This window comes from Mytilus californianus, unplaced genomic scaffold, assembly GCF_021869535.1.
Source record: "Mytilus californianus isolate M0D057914Y unplaced genomic scaffold, xbMytCali1.0.p SCAF_70, whole genome shotgun sequence".
Taxonomy (NCBI): domain Eukaryota; kingdom Metazoa; phylum Mollusca; class Bivalvia; order Mytilida; family Mytilidae; genus Mytilus; species Mytilus californianus.
The window spans coordinates 67,239-88,982 of NW_026262724.1; the positions used below are offsets into that span (position 1 = coordinate 67,239).

At 32.1% G+C, this 21,744-nt stretch overlaps 2 long non-coding RNA genes across 2 annotated transcripts; both read right to left on the reverse strand.

The window, feature by feature from the left end:
- Positions 1–1,120: 1,120 nt before the first annotated feature.
- Positions 1,121–2,370, reverse strand: LOC127710313 (uncharacterized). The gene is made up of 2 exons (XR_007986106.1): positions 1,739–2,370; positions 1,121–1,217 (listed from the first exon to the last, which is right to left on the reverse strand). It is a non-coding gene; the product is annotated as an uncharacterized LOC127710313 (long non-coding RNA).
- Positions 2,371–4,140: 1,770 nt separating this feature from the next.
- LOC127710314 (uncharacterized) lies at positions 4,141–7,677 on the reverse strand. Its single transcript, XR_007986107.1, has 4 exons — positions 7,451–7,677; positions 5,707–5,788; positions 4,841–4,925; positions 4,141–4,552 (listed from the first exon to the last, which is right to left on the reverse strand). It is a non-coding gene; the product is annotated as an uncharacterized LOC127710314 (long non-coding RNA).
- Positions 7,678–21,744: the final 14,067 nt, after the last annotated feature.

Below are 21,744 nucleotides of genomic sequence, written 5' to 3' on the forward strand. Positions count from 1 at the left end.
ACCATTATAGATGAAAAGAAATTGTAAATAGCAAAGATTTGAAACCCAGTAAGACCAACAAATGAAGCCGTACGATGACCCATATTTGTTAATTTCTGTATCGTTCGTTGACTTCGAGTTTTCTCGTTGGCAATCATGAAACATTTTATTTATATAAACATGTTCGGAATTGTTAACAGACACCCATTGATGACGTAATTTGTCCATTTGTTAGTGACTCTGCAGCTTTCACCATTTTAACAGAAGAGGAATTTTTGTGTACCCCAATTTGAAGCATACTTATTACCTATTAAAAAAATGACATTATTTCTGGTCATCAGTATGTGGCATTTTTTTCAAGGACATTGTCTCCCCTTTTGACGCATTTTCTACCCTGGAGGAATCGGCTCGTTTTGATCTTATGGCACTAGACTAAATAATTGTCATATTGCCCTTTTGAAATACCTTAGTAATTTAACATATACATAATGAATCACTATCAAACAATTGTTATAGAGTTTTAAAGTTCTGTAAAGAGCATGGAGAAGGTCATAGCAGTACCAAAACATCATATTTCAGCAAAAATTGAAGTTCAGAAAATAACGTTATTTTATACCATGTAAACCTTCAAAAAAATGCATATCATGTTTATTGTCATGATCCATTAAAAGAATGCTATTCAATAAAAATATGCAAGAAATAAAAAAATAATGTTACATAGTTACCATGCAAACTTATCACAGAGGGAAGTCCATATGAAGTGGTCATGAAAGACATAACCAGACAAGAAAAGAAGATATCAGAAAAATTTCAAAAATAGTTGTCTCAGTGGCAATCATACCACATCTCCTTATTTTTATACAGATATATTATCTTAAACACGGAATACAGAAATTATTCATTAACAAGTTCTTAATCAATAAATCTAAATAAACTTGGCAAATTGTATCAAAGCCTAAAAGAGTACCTAACTTTCAACCGAACTATATTATATGTATTAAAATTTTAACGTAAACCACAATCTTCATTTTTGTATCCAGTTTGACATGAACTCCAGATATATATTGTGATTGTGTTGCTGGCTTGCTGTCTCATTAAAGTGTATCCAACATCTCCAATTGTTTATATGTAAAATACATCAAAACGAAAATGTGTTTTATTTCAATTTTAAGTTTATGTTCATTCATATGTTGCCATTTATTCTTCTGTCACTGTTTCTTCTACATCTACTTCTATTTCTGAAAAAAAATAAGGTTAAGGTGTATATTTACATATAGCTTATTCGTAGTTTGAAATCTATACAACAAAAGTCAAATTGATTAAAAGAAAATTTGTTATAAATACTCAGTCAGCTGTTTTCTTTAATTGCTATCTGGTTATTTGTTTGTCAAATGTCAAATATCACAGGTGCTGGTCTGTTGAAACTCGACTTCTAATTTATAGAAGCCTGCAAGTTTTTTTTCACAAAAAAGAGTATTCTTACTAACAAGAATTTTTGTATGAAGAGCTGAATATGGTATCTTTGACGAGGTTTTTTTCATGCAATTAAACTTGTTGTAATATTGTACTTGTAAAACTAGATCAGCATAATTCAATAAGATTAATAAAAAAATCTACTGAGTAAATGTTCAGGCCAATTTGAAGTAATTTATTTCCTATTTTGATTAGACTGTGTTGTTTGTTTGCTGTCTCACCAACATATACCAAAATTCAATGTGTTGTTAATAACATATTTGTTTTATGAGTTGTAACGACTTACCTGATACATGTTCCAATCTTATTAAGATCTCCAAGTTCGACATCAGCATATCTATAGTAACTGGTTTGCCTTCAAATCTGCTTATTTGGAAAGTTTTTTTGTCAGCTGATTGTTCTAGGACTAACTGTCTAAATTTTATTTGATTAGTTAACATCTTTCTTTTCAGTTTTTTTTACTTCTGCTGTAGTTTCATTTCTATTTCTTGCCTTGACTTTCAAAGCCCTTGTACAAAGATGGCATCCAGTAATTCTCTTTTCTCTTCCAGTTGTTTGGCTTTTTTTGTCTTGCTTTTTTCTTCCTTTGCTTTGCTTAAATCCTCCATTTGCTTTTTTATTTCTTTGATTCTCTCTTTCTCCTGAAACTTGATTCTGGGTAACATTCTTTTTGACCATTGAACTAGCTTTTCAATCTCTAGTTCAGTTTTTTTGTGGAGCCACTCTGATGTTTTGTTTAATTTGTATACGATGTGTGCTTCGTTGGCTAGTCTTGTTGAATTTGGTCTGTGTTTAAGGAGCCAATCAAGGTATCCAAATACCCACTCAGGTAATTTGTTGTGTGGAATGACTGATTTCATTTGTATTTGTACATCTGCTGTAACATTTTCAAATTTCCCACCGGGTAAATGATCTTTTACTTTTAATGATTTGCATGTTGCGGCAGCCATCTGCATTAACAGACTCACAGTTTCGGCATCATTGGTCTGTTGTTTGACCAAAAACTTCCCAGACTTCATCTTTTTTTATCTTTATATTGGGGAATGGTCGCTTTTCACCAGTTAAGAGTTCGTTTGCTGATTCTATATTTGTAGCAACATCTTCTAAAAATTGGATGAGATTATGGTAGTGCGCATTCATGTCTAGAATATGTGTATTGTCAGCTTCAATAATTTTCCAAAGAGGTGATGTTATAAATTTATTGTAAACTCCTAATGCCCTTAAGCCTACAATATTGTGACTGCATTTCAAATTTCTCAATACGTCTTTCATCAGCCCATTCAAGGTGTTGGTATTGCCTTCTGATTTTATATTTTCAAGGAAGTAAATGAAATGTTCATGAAGGTAATATATTACTCCTCCATTATGGAAGACAATGTTGAATCGGTTACCCTGGAATGACTTCAATTGAAATTTAACGTTGATTCTTGACAGGTATGTTTTTAGCTCTAGTGATGCTCCATTTTTATTGTCCACGCCAGGAACAAATGCCTTGCATACTTCTCTTACTGTTTTTATAATTGCTGACTCCCCAACTACTTCTTTATTCATCACAGTTTGCTCCCATTCTTTGAAGATACTGCACATCAAATCTGCAATATTGACTAAAAGATGAAGACCACAAAAGAAATTATTCATTTTGGTAATCAGTAATTGGTCTGGTTCTGATAGTTCATTAAAGTTGTCCATGTTTTCTTTCAGAAGAATTGTTCTGTAATCTTGCAGAAGTTGCTGGAATGATTTTTCTGTCGCAGCTCTATCAGACATTGTATTTGAAATATTTTTTAAAATGTTATAAGCCAAACTTGGAGGATTTTCATTTTGCAAATATTGAGTACGATCCTCAATTTCTTTTAGAATTTCTTTAAGTGTTTCTAACTCTGTTTTTGAAGCTTTACTAGACATGTGCTTCAGTCCCAATAAGCATGGTTCTTGGTTTTCATTGGATGTTATGAAAACGCCATATGACTGTCCATTTTTTCTTGTTTCGTCAGTGTACAATGTTCTGTTTCCTTCTATGCATGTCTCTGCAATGTGAGCCTGACTGATGGCAAGTCTACGGACATTAACAGACGAAACATAATCTTTCTTTGGTAAGGTTTCATCTTTAGCTTTCAACTTGCAGAGAGAAAGAACACTTTTTATGACAGTATCAACTCTATCAAAGGGAACATGGCAGTTCAATAATTCCATTATGCATAAATCTGTCTCTGCTGTATAGGTATATCTTCCAAATTTACTCTGCTTAGTTAAATCTATTTCGGCAGTGTGTTCATTTTTTTCTAGTTCCAATTCTAAGTCATGTAATCTGTTTTTTAGATCTGTGATTTCTAAGCGATTCAGTCTATGTATTTCTTCATGGGTTTCTATGGCTGTTTTCAAATTGTCCAGTTTAGTTTGAGTTTGCTGCTTTATTTTGTTAGTTTGTGTTTTCCAATATCGTACTTTCTCTTTATCTCTTTTTGTCTCTAATTCGGTCTTACTTCTACGTTTCTTCAGAAACTTGAATACTTGGGTATATCTTTTCTTGTTTATTTTGTTTTGAGTCTGTGATATTTTCAGTTTTCTTTCTGTCTGACTTAACTGTTTTTCACATTTTTGAAGTTTGAAAATTAGTTTCCTGTTTGCTTCTCTCCATGTGTTGCTATTATTTCTGTGTTTCAAATCAATTGTTTCTCTTTTCTTTTCTTTGATTTTACATTTGAAATTCTTTCTGTATCATTGTTATGACGCTTTCTTGTTTCTGGAATTTCTAACAACCAATCAGTGTCTATAACCATATTCAAATAATTCTCAACATGTTCACTGTTAAGTTTGTTTTTCTTAAGGTTTGAAACTTTTGTCTTGATTTTCAGTAGTATAGATTTTACCTTTAAATATACGCTTTTGTTGGTTACATTTTCTTTACCACTAAGACTTGATATCCAGTTGAGGACATCCTGGTACGTGTAAACACCATTGGACCTTTCTTTAATGGTGTTCAATTCAAGAAGTAGTTTATTAGTTATAAATTTGTCTTCTACTTCATCTATCTCCAGTCTTTTATTCACAGACACAGTAAAGCCTAGTCCTGCTAGGCAAGGAAATTTTTCCATGCTACCTGAAAAAAAAGATAAAAGTATTTAATTATAATAATTGATGTGTATCAAATGTGTGACTGTCAATGATATATATGTGTGTTTTGTGTGCATGAGTGTGTGTAATCTCATGTACATGTTCACAGGGAGACAAAAAGAAAACATCAAATATTATAAACCTGATTTGTAGAAAATGTATTTAAGATGATTTCAGACACAAGGTTTTGTTATACCAGGCCATTCTTGTTAATGACAATGGTTTAAAATTTTGTTTTGTTTTGTAATAGAACTTTATCTAAAAGAATGCTTACAAGTTATTGGATATTCATACAGAAATGTACATCTTTACATCTTTACATCTGTAGTGTCTAGTCTCACTTTTAAAGGTTAAAAGACCTGAAACAGAAAAAAATATTATTATAATAACATGTGCAGAAACTGAAGAATATATAATTCAATTAAATAAAAATAAACGCCACCAAAATTCAAACTGGATCTGTTTTTGTGGTAATAAGCATTGTGTATAAGTTTCAAAACATTTGGTTGAGGCAAACTAAAGTTAGAGAATGGAAACTAATTTTCGGGACGTACGTAAGTACGTACGTACAGATGGACAAGGGTAAAAACTAATGCCCCCTCCGCTACAGCGGGGGCATAAAAATGGAAAGAACTGAATGTCATAAAAATGTACAACTTCATGTATATATGTTAAGACACTGTTCTATAGATAAAGAGTGTATGTTGATATTTTTCTCTGCTATACTATAAAAGTCTCATACTGTATCACTAGCCTGTAAACACTGAGGTTGGGAATTTGGAATCCTGCACATGCAAGGTGTGATTTTTTTTACTATGATAATTGATTTATTGGTTTAGACTACAATCTTATTGACTAGGATTGTCAAATTTCCTACTGAAGGTTGCAGTTCTGTCTAAGCACTCCTGCTTTCTCCACCAATAAATACTGACCACCATAAAAAAGAACACTAGTGTTGAAAGTGGCGTTAAACACCATTCAATCAATCAATCATTGACATAAAACCATAAAACCACACATTTTGAAAAAATAATTAAAATGTTGATACCTTCAAGTGTGTTATATTTTTGAACTTGCTTATATAATATAGTAAATAATTGTTTCATATATTGACAAAAAAATTTCTAACAGCATACTTACAAATAATTGAAATTCGTATAGATTAGCAGCAAAATATTTTTGAATTCTTTAGTGCCTTGTCATACAACATATAATATTAGATCTGAAAAAGATATATATAAAAAAAATCAAGATTTATAGCATAAGACTTTAAAATCTAAAAAATCCAAATATTTTCTTCTCTGAACATTTTAAAACATGACATTTAAAAAAGTACTGTTGCTTAACACTTTATAATTGCTGGATTGCTGTCAAATTGACACAATACCAACATTACCAGGCTAAATAATTAAAACATTTCTGTATTATATTACTTTAAATGGAGTATTTTTTGGCTACTGCTCTTAATTGTAAATGTAACTGCATATAGTATCATATCTTTTCAATGTATACTGCAGTGATTATTTAATCTTGTTGGAGGCAGAGCAAGTTGTCTTTTGTTTTGTTTTGAAGATATCCTTTCAAAATTATCATACCAGAATTTTTAATCTTAAGTATTATTAAAATCATCATACCAGAATTTTTAATCTTAAGTACTGCTAATATAAGTTATTTTGGAATGCGTTTTCAAATCATTTATCCTAAAAGCTTATACTGTATGAACAGACTTTTATTTTATATATTTTACAAAACTAACTTTTCTCCAAGCAAAGTGTAATCCAAAACAGTAAAGATATGTCTTATGCAATTAATATAAGTCTGGCACCTACAACTTTTTGCTGTTTAAATAATGTAATATAAACTTAAGGGTTTGATTTTAACAAACCATGTGTTGTAAGTCACAATATTGTCTCTAGAATATTTTAGTTTTTTCATTTTTTCATATTTAGTTGTTTTCGTGTTCTCTTCATGTGACCATTTATGAATATTTTTTTAGCACTTCATTTGGTAGAAACTCATAGTAAATTTCATGAAAAATAATATTTGTGTTTATATCATCAGAAAATGAAAGCATTTCACAACAAAACTATGTCCAAATAATCAAATAAAGATGTGTAATTTTGATTATAATGGTACATGTACCATGTTCTTTTAAATCAAACTAGAAATGCCTTCAAAATATTTTTTTTCAAATCACACTTTTATTTGAACTATATAGCAAAAAATTGAAGGTGACAAATTCTTGTAAAAGTTATTACTTTAGATGTGTAGTGTGTTGTACATGTAGTTTAAGATCGCACAATCAATGCCTCGACACCATGCTGTTTTTTGTAAAAAGCAGACAGTGAAAGTGAGTAAAGAAACAGACTATAGTTTTTCGTGATATAAATAGAAATGTCTAGTCTAGGATTTATACCAGTATACGAAGAAAATTCAACTTATATGTCTCTCTTCAAATAATATGACACAAGATGATAGCTTTTAAAGCGTAGACGTTGATTGTTTCACTTTTCATAATCCAATATTACATATTGAAACAACACAGCTTTCTGAGGCACCGGGCTGCCGTACCTTTGACGATTGTTTACATTTTGAGAAGCACATATGCATTTCATTTTCACGTACATACATCAATGCGTGGACAAGGAAACGTTACGAAGTATTTCACGACGTCGTTGACAATTGTCGTGAAAAGTATCAAGATATCGATAGTTTGCCTGGTTCACGCTGTGCAGTAGAAAGTCGGATGAAACTCGAATTTGGGGGTCATTTCATTGAAGTTCTGAAGAATGTTCTCCTAAAAGCTCCCATTCATTTATGTACGTTTTCAAGAGAATTATTAAAATTTCTACTTGAATCTAACAGGGTGAATTTATTTACCTACCGAACAATAAGAGCATTAGTCAGTACCAACTCTGGAACTTTTCCTTCACAATGTGTCTTCTGCCATAAATATTTGTTGTTTATAGATGGCGCGCCAGCTTAATAAAATATAGTCTGTTCCGATAAATTAAACGAAGAGTGTAACGTCGTCCAAAAATTACCGTTTGTTTGACATCTCGCAAATATTATTTATTTTATATCAATAAATATGAGATCATGTAAAAAGTCTTTAAATATCCATTTATTTTTACATCAAATTTATTTCTAATTCTACTCAGTAATTCTATTGTTTTATTGCGATAACCAGTGGCAATAAAAACTAAAAAATGTATGACGGCAGATCGTAAAATTGCGACGTTATTACAGCGGACAGAGTGCCTACATTTGTCTGAATCAATTGTGTACCAATTTTTAATGTTCAGTTTTCGGTTTAAGTTGTGTTGACAGGAACCACTTTCAATAGATTGATGCCTTTAAAGACACAATACTGTATAAACATATCCGTGTGTTGACCATTTCGAGGCCCTGCTCTCTAGTTCATGGTCGAGCGAGTCTTTGAATTAGAAATGTTTCTGTCCCGCAGATTGTCCTGAAATGTATGCTGGCAGGCGAGGAGACCTATCTCGCTGTTAGTATATATGTTATGATTGCATGGTGTACTTGTTCGTTAGATAGAGTTTAGTTGATGGTTGTTCTTGGAAGCCTTAAAGTTTAGTAGCCTGTAATGGTTTACTTTTACAAATTGTGACTTGAATGGAGAGTTGTCTCATTGGCACTCACGGCATGCCACATCTTCTTGTATCTATGTGCACTTAATGTGGTGTACAATGGTGTCTGTTTTCTCGTGTTTTAAAATAATTCGCTATGTTTGTCCCCTTGATTAATTTAAGTACTGTAATCTGGGCCATTTGTTTGATGATATAGCTTTTTTTGTACGTCATTTTTTTTTATGTAGACCTGTGTGTGGGGGGTTGTGACATGATGGATATAAGAAGATTTAAGCACTGATAAGTACCAATAAGACAACTCTCTATAAAAGTCGTAATTTGTAAACCTAGTAAACCATTATAGGTCGAAGGACGGCTTTTGACACGGAGCTTTGGCTGCCGTTATAATGCAAGCTATAAAGAGCCCCAAAGAATGACTAGTGTAAAACCATTCAAACAGGAAAACTAAATGTCTGCTGTTTCATATAAAACAGCAACGTATTGCTAGTTAAGTGATAAAGCTCTTTGAAGCCTCCCGATTTATTTTTCATGATTAATGTAATGTTTGCAACTGAAAACACAGAAGTTATACTGTTTAAACAAGAAGATCCTAGAAGTACCTAAACAAAGAATATGGTATGACTTAAAACTCTTTATAATAAATAAAAAGCAATGCTTTACCGACCTTCAACGTCGTTCGTTAGGTAATTCCGTCCATGTGCAGGTGAACAGATTTAACAGATTTCGTGTACATGTACATTGGTAATAAATATCCCTTAAATACCCCTTAAAAGTAACAAGTGCTTGCTTGCTAATACAAAGATGTGACGTAATATTATAACAATGGCCTTGACTTTAAGCGTTGCAGTTTGTAAACAATGCTGGAAACGTACGCTTTTATTCTCAAATGTGCATGCTTTATGTTGTACGACCTGCAAAGGCAGTCTTGATAATCGATCTAGGAATAAAATTTGTGAATTCCAAAATGTAAGTCAATATATTTTATTATTAAAACCTCTTTTCTGGAAGGGAATGCGTAATGGTGTTTCAAATCATGTTATGCAATGAATGAAATGTGTAGAATATAGAATATACCAGGTATATCTTTAATGTTTTCAATGTTATATTATGGGTACAAATATACGAAATAATACTTCCAGTAGCATTATGATATCAAGTGGGTTGTCACCATTTTTGCATCCCAGGTGAAAATCGGCCAAAATGGCGCCCAATGAGAATCTGAGACAGATGAAAATTCTTATAAAATATATTAGTATGCAAAATCGTGAAATGAATGGCTAAAATGATTTTCAAATGATGAACAGGGTTCTAGAAAATATGTAAACAAACCATTTTTAGGTCAGTTTCTATTTATTTTTGCTACAGAGGATTCCCCAGTCTGAACATGAGATGCGGGGGTTATAAAAAAAGTGTTTTTTAACAAATAAATAACCAAAAACTGATACTTACTGAACTAAATTTTGTCAACAACTTCTTGATGCTTGTCCGTTAAAAAAACACGATGACGTCATCGGAATGACCACGACGTTTCGCGGAAAAAATGCAATTGACGGTAACTGGGTAACTGACGGTAACTGGTCGTCGACCAGTACAGTGAAGAGAAATACAATCTGAATCTTCCCACTAAACAGGTAAAGATAGATCAAATTAAAACGAATTATAGACAGAATGAAAAATTCCAGCAAGAAGTGAAGGATAGAAGTAAAACAAAATACCAGTCTAATGCAGAATTTCAACGAGCAGTGAAAGAAAGAAGCAAAACTAAATACCATTTGAATAAACCATTCCCAACGACTTTGAAAGAAAGAAGTATAACTAAATATCATGTGAATAAACACTTTCAACAAGCAGTGAAAGACAGAAGTATAGCCACATATCATGCAAATAAAGAATTTCAACAGACAGTGAAAGAAAGAAGTAAAGCAAAATACAAATTAAATATACAATTTCAAAAAGCAATGAGTAAAGCAAGTAGACAAAAGTATGCTTTTGATAGAAACTTTCGAGAAAAGAAAAAGACTTTGACTCGATTGAGGTACAGACAGAATGTGCTTCTCAAAGAAAAACACAAACGTAGACTACGTCAACAGTACAAAAAGATATCCATGATACTACAGGGACGTTTAAACATAAAACAGAATCGTGATGATATTGCAAATTATTTTCGACAGCAAGTTAGAGATGGTCCAATATATGTATGCTCAGTTTGCCATAAATTTAAGTTCAGAAAACAGGTTGTCATATGTGACGAGCAAAAATACTCAAAAAAAGGAGCAAAGAGCATCACAATGGCAAAACAATGCATTACTCAGCAATTTCATTCTGCTTGTTCTGATCAATGTAGAAATGGCTGTGAAACCATATATCACAAGCAATGGATTTGTTTTACTTGTCACTTCCACATTCTAAAAGGACAAATGCCAGCAGATGCCTATGTTAATGGTCTACAATTGTCACTTATTCCAGATCAACTTAAATGCTTGAATAAGTTGGAAAAACAACTCATTTCTGTAAGGATACCGTTTATGAAAATCATCCAGCTACCTAAAGGAAATCAGAGAGGATTTGTTGGACCATGCGTGTCTATTCCAACAGACATTGAAAAGACCACCAATGTTCTTCCTAGGTGTGATAATGAAGCTGAACTACTAAGATGTAAACTAAAGAGGAAACTAGAATACAAAGGCTACAGTCAGTACGAGTTTGTTAGTAGAAAAAAAATATGCAAAGGTTTAGAATATTTACAAAGGAATAATCCATATTATCATGATAAATTAATCAATCAAAAATGGGTAGACAATATTCCTTCAGAATTTCAAGATGTCATTGTTGAAGAGACAGAACATTCGGAAGTTTTAACACCAGAAAAAGATACAGAGGAAAATCAGAACGATGAAGAGGAGTCATTTAAAGACCGGGGCTTACCTTTAGACACATGCCTTCAACCTGTGGATTTAGGACAGGAAATTCTCGACCAGTCAGAAAAGAGTGTTTTATCAGATTAGACAGTGGTGCCTAGATAAAGTGAATGGCAAGAATCCAGACCCTTTTAAAATTTTTATCAATGGGGGTGCTGGTACAGGAAAAAGCCACTTGATTAAGTGCTTGTGTTATGAGACAAACAAAATCTTATCTCCCCATGCATCAAGTCCAGATGATATTGTTGTGCTTGTCACACCACCAACAGCAACTGCAGCTTTTAACATTGGTGGAACAACTTTGCATCAAGCCTTTTCACTTTCAAAATCACTACCATTCCCTTACATTTATAAACGAGATGATGAAATAAACAAGCTTCGCACAAAACTACAGAACCTTCATATATTAATTATCGATGAAATATCCATGGTTGGTCAACGTGTCCTTCTGTATGTCAGTGAGCGACTACGCCAAATCAAGTAAAGTGGAAATGCTCTTTTTGGAAACATATGTGTTATTGCAGTTAGAGATTTTTACCAGCTTCCACCCGTGAAACAAAAGTGTCTTTACGATCTTAGACCAGAACACTATTTCCCGTTATGGAGTTCAAATTTTTCATTGGTTGAATTGAATCAGATAATGCGACAAAAGGAGGATTCTGAATTTGCTCAGTTATTGAACAGATTGCGTGTAAAGAAGAAAACTGAGCATTTGCTCCCCGATGATCATTGTATATTAAAATCCTGTATGCAACATTCTGTTCCTTTAGAAAGTCTGCACATTTTTGCCACTAACAAAGAAATAGATTCTCACAACAGTAAGATGATTGCTAAAGTTTGTGAAGAAACAGAAACATTAATGGCACAGGATTATGATAGAAATCCAAGAACAGGTGAGCTTATTCTACAAACTTCACCACATGACAGTACACATGATTACTTACCAGCACAGTTGCTTATTGGACCAAAAGCCAGAGTTATGCTTATAAGGAATATTGATTTGACAATAGGTTTGGTCAATGGTGTTATTGGGACGGTGATAAGCATACTGCCTGGACAAAAAGACTCTTCATTGCCACGTGCAGTTAAAGTACTTTTCGATAACGAAAACATCCGAAGAAAACCTATTTCATCATCACAGCCAAGAGAACACAAACCAATTGAAATTACCCCAATTGAGGAAAACTTGAAGAAAAATGCTGTCAGACATCAATTTCCGCTGCAGTTAGCATGGGCCTGCACCACCTATAAGGTGCAGGGACTCACCACCGATAAAGCTGTTGTCTCAATGAAAAACATCTTTTCTGCTGGCATGGCTTATGTTGCGCTAAGCCGTGTGAGATCACTAGATGGGCTGGTAATTGAAGACCTCATGATTTACTGCACTGAGCAGATATCAACTGCATTAAAAAGAATGCCAAAGTATTTAGTCCAACGACAGGATGACCAGAACTTGAAGCAAAATCAATTACGTATATTGCTTCATAATATTCAGGGATTAATTCCACATATTCAAGACTTACAGGCAAATTGTGATATACAAAATGTGAATTTTATCTGCTTTACAGAGACCTGGATGGAAAATATTTCTATTTCACCGAATTTAGAAAATTTTCATCTGATACATAAACCAAGATCGTCATCATATATATCAACAAAAGGTATGTTTAAAGACCTCAGTAACAAAAAACATGGTGGTGTTGGTATTTATGTCAGAAATCAGCAACAGTATACTCAACTATCATTAGAATCTTGTAATATTGAATGCATTGGTGTAAATATAGAAAACATCAAAACCAACATAGTTGTCATTTATAGACCAGTATCATACACTACATCTATATTCTTGGAACAGTTACAACATGTTCTTGATGCCTTACCACATGGTGACGGATCAACAATAGTTATGGGAGATTTTAATCAGGACATTTTAAAATCAAATTCACCCATACAGATGTTTATGGAACAACGTGGATTCATACAAATATTACACAAACCAACAACTGATGGAGATACCCTCATTGATCATGTATATGTTCGCGGAAAATTGCAAATTTCGTTGGACACACTACAAACATATTATAGTTACCACAATATGGTCTTATAGCAGATTCCAGTCGATTAAATATATATCCACTACTTTTATGAAGCAGATAAGATTTTGTTTAGAAGAAACTAAGCAAAAAATTCAAATTTGGAAGAGCCAAATATTGACAGATACTTGTACTTGTGAAAAAATTGTATTCACCAAATCGTGTTTGAAATGTAAATAGTCTTTTTGAAACCCTTGTCCAATGTTTTGAAAGCTACTTATTAAGGTGAATAATTTGTATTCACCAAATCGTGTTTAAAATGTAAATACGTGTACTTTTTTTTTAAAACCGTTTTTCAATATTTTAAAGGATACTTGAAAGGTGAATGATTTATATTCACCAAATCGTGTTTTTAATGTAAATACTCTTTTGTGAAACCATTATCCAATGTTTTAACAGCTGCTTCAAAAAGTGAATAATTTGTATTCCCCAAATCGTGTTTGAAATATAAATAGTCTTTTGGAAACCATTGTTCAAAGTTTTAACTGCTACTTGAAAAGGTGAATGATTTGTATTCACCAAATCGTGTTTGAAATGTAAATACTCGTTTTGAAATCATTGTCCAATGTTTTAACGGCTATCTCAAAAGGTGAATTATTTGAAATCACCAAATCGTGTTTGAAATGTGAATAGTCTTTTGGAAACCATTGTCCAATATTTTAACGGCTACTTGAAAAGGTGAATGATTTTTATTCACCAAATCGAGTTTAAAATGTAAATAGTCTTTTTGAAACCATTGTCCAATGTTTAACGGCTACTTGAAAAGGTGAATGCTATGTATTCACCAAATCGTGTTTCAAATGTAAATACTCTTTTTGAAACCATTGTCCAATGTTTTAACGAATAATTCAAAAGGTGAATTATTTGTAATCACCAAATTGTGTTTCAAATGTAAATAGTATTTTTGCAACCATTGCCTAATGTTTTAACGGCTACACGAAAAGTTGAATGATTCGTATTCACCAAATCGTGTTTGAAATGTTAAATACTCTTTTTGAAACCATTGTCCAATGCTTTAACGGATAATTCAAAAGGTGAATTATTTGTAATCATCAAATTGTGTATCAAATGTAAAAAGTCTTTTTGAAACCATTGTCCAATTTGTAATGGTTTCTTGAAAAGGTAAATGCTATGTATTCACCAAATCGTGTTTTTTAATGTAAATACTCTTTTTTGATACAATTATTTTATGTTTTAACAGGTGCTTAAAAAGGTCAATAATTTGTATTCCCAAAATCGTGTTTGAAATGTAAATAGTCTTTTTGAAACCATTGTCCAATGTTTTTAAGGCTACTTGAAAAGGTGAATGCTATGTATTCACCAAATCGTGTTTGAAATGTGAAGTCTTTTTGAAACCATTGTCCAATGTTTTAACGAATGATTCAAAAGGTGAATTATTTGTTATCACCAAATTGTGTTTCAAATGTAAAAATAGTATTTTTGAAACCATTGCCAAATTTTTAACGGTTTCTTGAAAAGGTGAATGCTATGTATTCACCAAATCTTGTTTGAAATGTAAATAGTCTTTTTAAAACCATTGTCCAATGTTTTAACGAATAATTCAAAAGGTGAACTATTTTAAGCACTAAATTGTGTTTCAACTGTAAATAGTATTTTTGAAACCATTGTCCAATGTTTTAACGGCTACACGAAAAGCTGAATGATTCTCATTCACCAAATCGTGTTTGAAATGTGAAATACTCTTTTTGAAACCATTGTCCAATGTTTTAACGAATAATTCAAAAGGTGAATTATTTGTAATCACCAAATTGTGTTTCAAATGTAAATAGTCTTTTTGATACCATTGTCCAATTTTTAACGGTTTCTTGAAAAGGTGAATGCTATGTATTCACCAAATCGTGTTTTTAATGTAAATACTCTTTTTCGAAACCATTATTCAATGTTTAAAAGGCTACTTCAAAAGGTGAATTATTTGAAATTACCAAATCGTGTTTCAAATGTAAATAGTCTTTTTGAAACCATTGTCCAATGTTTTTAAGGCTACTTGAAAAGGTGAATGCTATGTATTCACCAAATCGTGTTTGAAATGTGAAGTCTTTTTGAAACCATTGTCCAATGTTTTAACGAATAATTCAAAAGGTGAATTATTTGTTATCACCAAATTGTGTTTCAAATGTAAAAATAGTATTTTTGAAACCATTGTCAAATTTTTAACGGTTTCTTGAAAAGGTGAATGCTATGTATTCACCAAATCTTGTTTGAAATGTAAATAGTCTTTTTGAAACCATTGTCCAATGTTTTAACGAATAATTCAAAAGGTGAATTATTTGTAAGCACTAAATTGTGTTTCAAATGTAAATAGTATTTTTGAAACCATTGTCCAATGTTTTAACGGCTACACGAAAAGCTGAATGATTCTTATTCACCAAATCGTGTTTGAAATGTGAAATACTCTTTTTGAAACCATTGTCCAATGCTTTAACGAATAATTCAAAAGGTGAATTATTTGTAATCACCAAATTGTGTTTCAAATGTAAATAGTCTTTTTGAAACCATTGTCCAATTTTTAACGGTTTCTTGAAAAGGTGAATGCTATGTATTCACCAAATCGTGTTTTTAATGTAAATACTATTTTTCGAAACCATTATTCAATGTTTTAAAGGCTAATTCAAAAGGTGAATTATTTGAAATTACCAAATCGTGTTTCAAATGTAAATAGTCTTTTGGAAAACATTGTCCAATGTTTTAACGGCTACTTGAAAAGATGAATGATTTGTATACACCAAATCGTGTTTAAAATGTAAATACGTGTACTTTTTTTTTAACCGTTTTTCAATATTTTAAAGGCTACTTGAAAGGTGAATGATTTATATTCACCAAATCGTGTTTTTAATGTAAATACTTTTTTGTGAAACCATCATCCAATGTTTTAACGGCTACTTGAAAAGGTGATTGATTTGTATTCACCAAATCGTGTTTGAAATGTAAATACTCGTTTTCAAATCATTGTCCAATGTTTTAACGGCTATCTCAAAAGGTGAATTATTTGAAATCACCAATCGTGTTTCAAATATGAATAGTCTTTTGGAAACCATTGTCCAATGTTTAAAAGCTACTTGAAAAGATGAATGATTTGTATACACCAAATCGTGTTTTAAATGTAAATACGTGTACTTTTTTTTTAACCGTTTCTCAATATTTTAAAGTCTACTTGAAAGGTGAATGATTTATATTCACCAAATCGTGTTTTTAATGTAAATACTCTTTTGTGAAACCATTATCCAATGTTTTAACGGCTACTTGAAAAGGTGAATGCTATGTATTCACCAATTTGTGTTTCAAATGTAAATACTCTTTTTCAAACCATTGTCCAATGTTTTAACGAATAATTCAAAAGTTGAATTATTTGTAATCACCAAATTGTGTTTCAAATGTAAATAGTCTTTTTGAAACCATTGTCCAATTTTTAACGGTTTCTTGAAAAGATGAATGCTATTTATTCACCAAATCGTGTTTTTAGTGTAAATACTCTTTTTTGAAACCATTATAATGTTTTAACAGGTGCTTAGAAAGGTCAATAATTTTTATTCCCCAAATCGTGTTTCAAATGTAAATAGTCGTTTGGAAACCATTGTCCAATTTTTTAACGGCTACTTGAAACGGTGAATAATTTGTATTCATCAAATTGTGTTTGAAATGTAAATAGTCTTTTGGAAACCATTGTCCAATGTTTTAACGGCTACTTGAAAAGGTGAATGAATTGTTTTCACCAAATCGTGTTTGAAATGTAAATACTCTTTTTTATGGCATGTTATTGGTTGCAAAAATTTGATATTTTTCATTTAAATGCAATATTTTTTATTTAATTGATATATTTCTTCATTTAAATGCAATATTTTTTTATTTGAATGGTATATTTTTTCATTTAAATGGTATATTTTTTCATTTAAATGCAATATTTTTTATTCAAATGGTATAATTTGTTATTCAAATGCAATATTTTTTATTCAATTGGTATAACTTGTCATTTTAATGCAATATTGTTTATTCAATTGGTATAGTAGTTTTTTATTCATATGCAATAATTGCATTATGGGAAATTTTTTGACGTCATAAGGTCAAATTTGCAACAACGTTTGTGATTGGTCGGTAATTGTTTTGATTTCTGCCCTTTCTTTCTAAACATAAGTGACCAAGAATTAAAAAACGCATCAAAATATCGCCCCTCAAACTAAATCTGGCGTTCGTGCGAGTCCTGCACTGGCTGTTAAAATCTTCTGGTCCTAACTATTATTTTTATTGCAAAATTTCGATGGTCAAAACGTTCGGACCACAACTTTTCAAAAACTTTCATTGTATTGATCTATATGCAAGTTTATCGTTTTTTTTTTAAATAGATTAGACGGCACCGTTGGTTTTCCCGTTTGAATGGTTTTACACTAGTCACTTTTGGGGGCCCTTTATAGCTTGCTGTTCGGTGTGAGCCAAGGCTCCCTGTTGAAAACCGTACTTTCATCTATAATGGTTTACAAATTATGACTTGGATGGAGAGTTAGTTGTCTCATTGGCACTCATACCACATCTTCTTATATCTATATACAACGTAAACCAGACGTTTGTCAGACTGTTTTCTTTTTTAATAAATCCTTTGCCTCGCGTTGTGTACTGATTGATACTTCAGTCTGGGAGAACAAGATTTATTTCAGTACTAGTTGTTATTAGCTTTGAGCAAACTTCCACTGAGTAATTGAAAATACTCTAATGTCGGTGCTTTGTGTCTATTGTCTTAATGTTAGTTTTTTTGTGTGTCTCGTACCGATCTTTTGACTAATTGCAACTGATTAGTGCAGGTTGTTCTTTTATTGTACTGTTACACCACTGTCCCAGCTTCGGGATGGGTTGAGTGCTCACAAACATGTTGTTGTACTGTAACACCACTATCCCAGGTTAGTGGGAGGATTGGGATCCCGCTAACATGTTTAACCCTGCCACATTCTGTATGTATGTGCTTGACCCAAGTCAGGAGCCTGTAATTCAGTAGTTGCCGTTTGTTGTTGTGATATACATATATTTGTGTTTCGTTCATTTTTGTCGAGCCTTCGACTTTAGTCGAAAAAGCGAGACATAGCGATCCTACATTCCGTCGGCGTCGTCGTCGTCGTCGTCGTCGTTGTCGTCGGCGGCGTCCACAAATATTCACTCTGTGGTTAAAGTTTTTGAAATTTAATAACTTTCTTAAACTATCCTGGATTTCTACCAAACTTGGACAGAAGCTTGTTTATGATCATAAGATAGTATCCAGAAGTAAATTTTGTAAAAATAAAATTCCATTTTTTCCGTATTTTACTTATAAATGGACTTAGTTTTTCTGCCGGTAAATATAACATTCACTCTGTGGTTAAAGTTTTTAAAATTTTAATAACTTTCTTAAACTATCCTGGGTTTGTACCAAACTTGGACAGAAGCTTGTTTATGATCATAAGATATTATTCAGAAGTAAATATTTTACTTTTAAATGGACTTAGTTTTTCTGCCGGGAAATATTACATTCACTCTGTGGTTAAAGTTTTTAAGATTTTAATAACTTTCTTATACTATTTTGGATTTGTACCAAACTTGGACAGAAGCTTGTTTATGATCAAAAGCTAGTACTAGTATCTAGAAGGAAATTTTGTAAAAAAATAAATCTATTTTTTTCGTATTTTACTTTTAAATGGACTTAGATTTTCTGCCAGTAAACAACATATTCACTTTGTGGTTAAAGTTTTTAAAATTTTAATAACTTTCTTATACTATTTTGCATTTGTACCAATTTGGACAGAAGCTTGTTTATGATCAAATGCTAGTATCTAGAAGGAAATTTTGTTTTCTTCCAGTTAACATTACATTCAGTCTGCAGTTAAAAGTTTTTAAACATTTATTAGATTCATAAACTATCCTGGAATTTTACCAAACTTGGACAGAAGCTTCTTACAATCAAAAGATAGTATCAAGAGGAATATTTTTATTGATTTACTTCCTCATTTTTGTTGAGCCTGCGATTAACAGAAAAAGTAGGCGAGACACTGGGTTCCGTGGAACCCTTACGAATTTTTTTGTACATTAGTTTTCTCGTTTGAATTGTTTTACATTTGTGATTTCGGGGCCTTTTATAGCTGACTATGCGGTGTAGGCTTTGCTTATTGTCGAAGGCCGTACGGTGACTTATAGCTGTTGATTTCTGTGAAATACGGTCTCTTGTTTAGAGTTGTCTCATTTGCAATCATACCACATCTTCGTTTTTTTGTCGAGCCTTCGACTTTAGTCGAAAAAGCGAGACATAGCGATCCTACATTCCGTCGGCGTCGTCGTCGTCGTCATCGTCGTTGTCGTCGGCGGCGTCCACAAATATTCACTCTGTGGTTAAAGTTTTTGAAATTTTAATAACTTTCTTAAACTATCCTGGATTTCTACCAAACTTGGACAGAAGCTTGTTTATGATCATAAGATAGTATCCAGAAGTAAATATTGTAAAAATAAAATTCCATTTTTTTCCCGTATTTTACTTATAAATGGACTTAGTTTTTCTGCCGGGAAATATTACATTCACTCTGTGGTTAAAGTTTTTAAAATTTTAATAACTTTCTTAAACTATCCTAGGTTTGTACCAAACTTGGACAGAAGCTTGTTTATGATCATAAGATATTATTCAGAAGTAAATATTTTACTTTTAAATGGACTTAGTTTTTCTGCCGGGAAATATTACATTCACTCTGTGGTTAAAGTTTTTAAAATTTTAATAACTTTCTTATACTATTTTGGATTTGTACCAAACTTGGACAGAAGCTTGTTTATGATCAAAAGCTAGTATCTAGATGGAAATTTTGTAAAAAAATTAATCTATTTTTTCCGTATTTCACTTTTAAATGGACTTAGATTTTCTGCCAGGAAACAACACATTCACTCTGTGGTTAAAGTTTTTAAATACTATTTTGGATTTGTATCAAACTTGGACAGAAGCTTGGTTTATGATCAAATGCTAGTATCTAGAAGGAAATTTTGTTTTATTCCAGATAAAATTACATTCAGTCTGCAGTTAAAGTTTTTAAACATTTATTAGATTCATAAACTATCCTGGATTTTTACCAAACTTGGATTGAAGCTTCTTACAATCAAAAGATAGTATCAAGTGGAATATTTTTATTGATTTACCTCCTCATTTTTGTAGAGCCTGCGATTAACAGAAAAAGTAGGCGAGACACTGGGTTCCGCGGAACCCTTACGAATTTTTATATCAACCCTACTATATTCTTTTATTTGCCTGTCCCAGGTCAGGAGCCTGTAATTTAGTGGTTGTCGTTGGTTCATGTCTCGACTCATATTTGATATTTTGTAAATTGTTTTGTTATGTATAATTAGGCCATTAGTTTTTTCGTTTGAATTGTTCACACTTTTCATATCGGGCCTTTTATAGACGACTTTACAGTATCAGGGTTTTGTCATTGTTGAAGGTCTTACGATTGTCTATAATTGCTTACATCCACTTCATATTTGAACTCCGGTGGATAGTTGCCTTATAAGCAATCATATCCCATCCCATCTCTTCGTTTTTATATTATATACCTGACTTCTAAATTCGTGTTTTCCTGAACAAGCATGAGATATTTGTCACTCGGCGTTAAAAATTAGCAACAAACAATCAATCAATTTAAAATTGTGTTAAATAAGTGGAAAACCATTTGATATTTATCTATTTGTTGGGGTGGGGGACAGAAGGATTTCATATATGAATATGGTTGCCTGGTAAGAGCTGAAAAATAGGCATGATTAGCGACAGATTACTGTTAACATATTTTATTAAAGAAATCGTTATAATATATAGCTACAAGGGTAAAGACATAAATACGAAATATACAAAAGATTCAATAATTGGGATTAGGAAACAAGAGCAGTGCTCTTATATAAATCCGTCTCCCTACGGACAGATTAAAATGAATAATAATACCCTCTCTCCCCTTCCCCATCCTTCATCTATAAATTTAAACTGACCACCACGGAATAGCCCAATAGTGTTCAAAGTAGCGTTAAACACCAATCAATCAAAATCCCTTCCCTAGAATATCAAATAATCGTCCCTTAACTGTTATTGTCCGACGGTGTAGTTCTTATATTTATCCAGCTTATCGTCCTACAGGGATGTCCTACAAAGGCTGTCATACCATAAAAACGTTTATAACACAGCTCACATTCTAATATATCTGCATTCATAAATTTATTAGTCATTTAGACTAAACGACGCCATATGTTTGTTATGTGCCTCTGCCGTCTAAACAACCTATAAAAAAAGAATAGGTGGAAGAGAGCCAGAAGATCTACCCAATGCAAAAAAAAACAGAAATGGACTTCTTCTGGCTCACTACCGAAGAACACAAAAACGCGCCCCATTAATATGTTTTAAAAACGCCTTGTCCCTACCCTTTTTTCCCAAAAATAGGCATTGTTAAATATATATACATATATATAATCATCATTACAATGCTATTGTATTTTTATAAGACCTACTTTATTACATGATCTGGGACTAATGACATCTATCTATAAGTCCATGCATACATT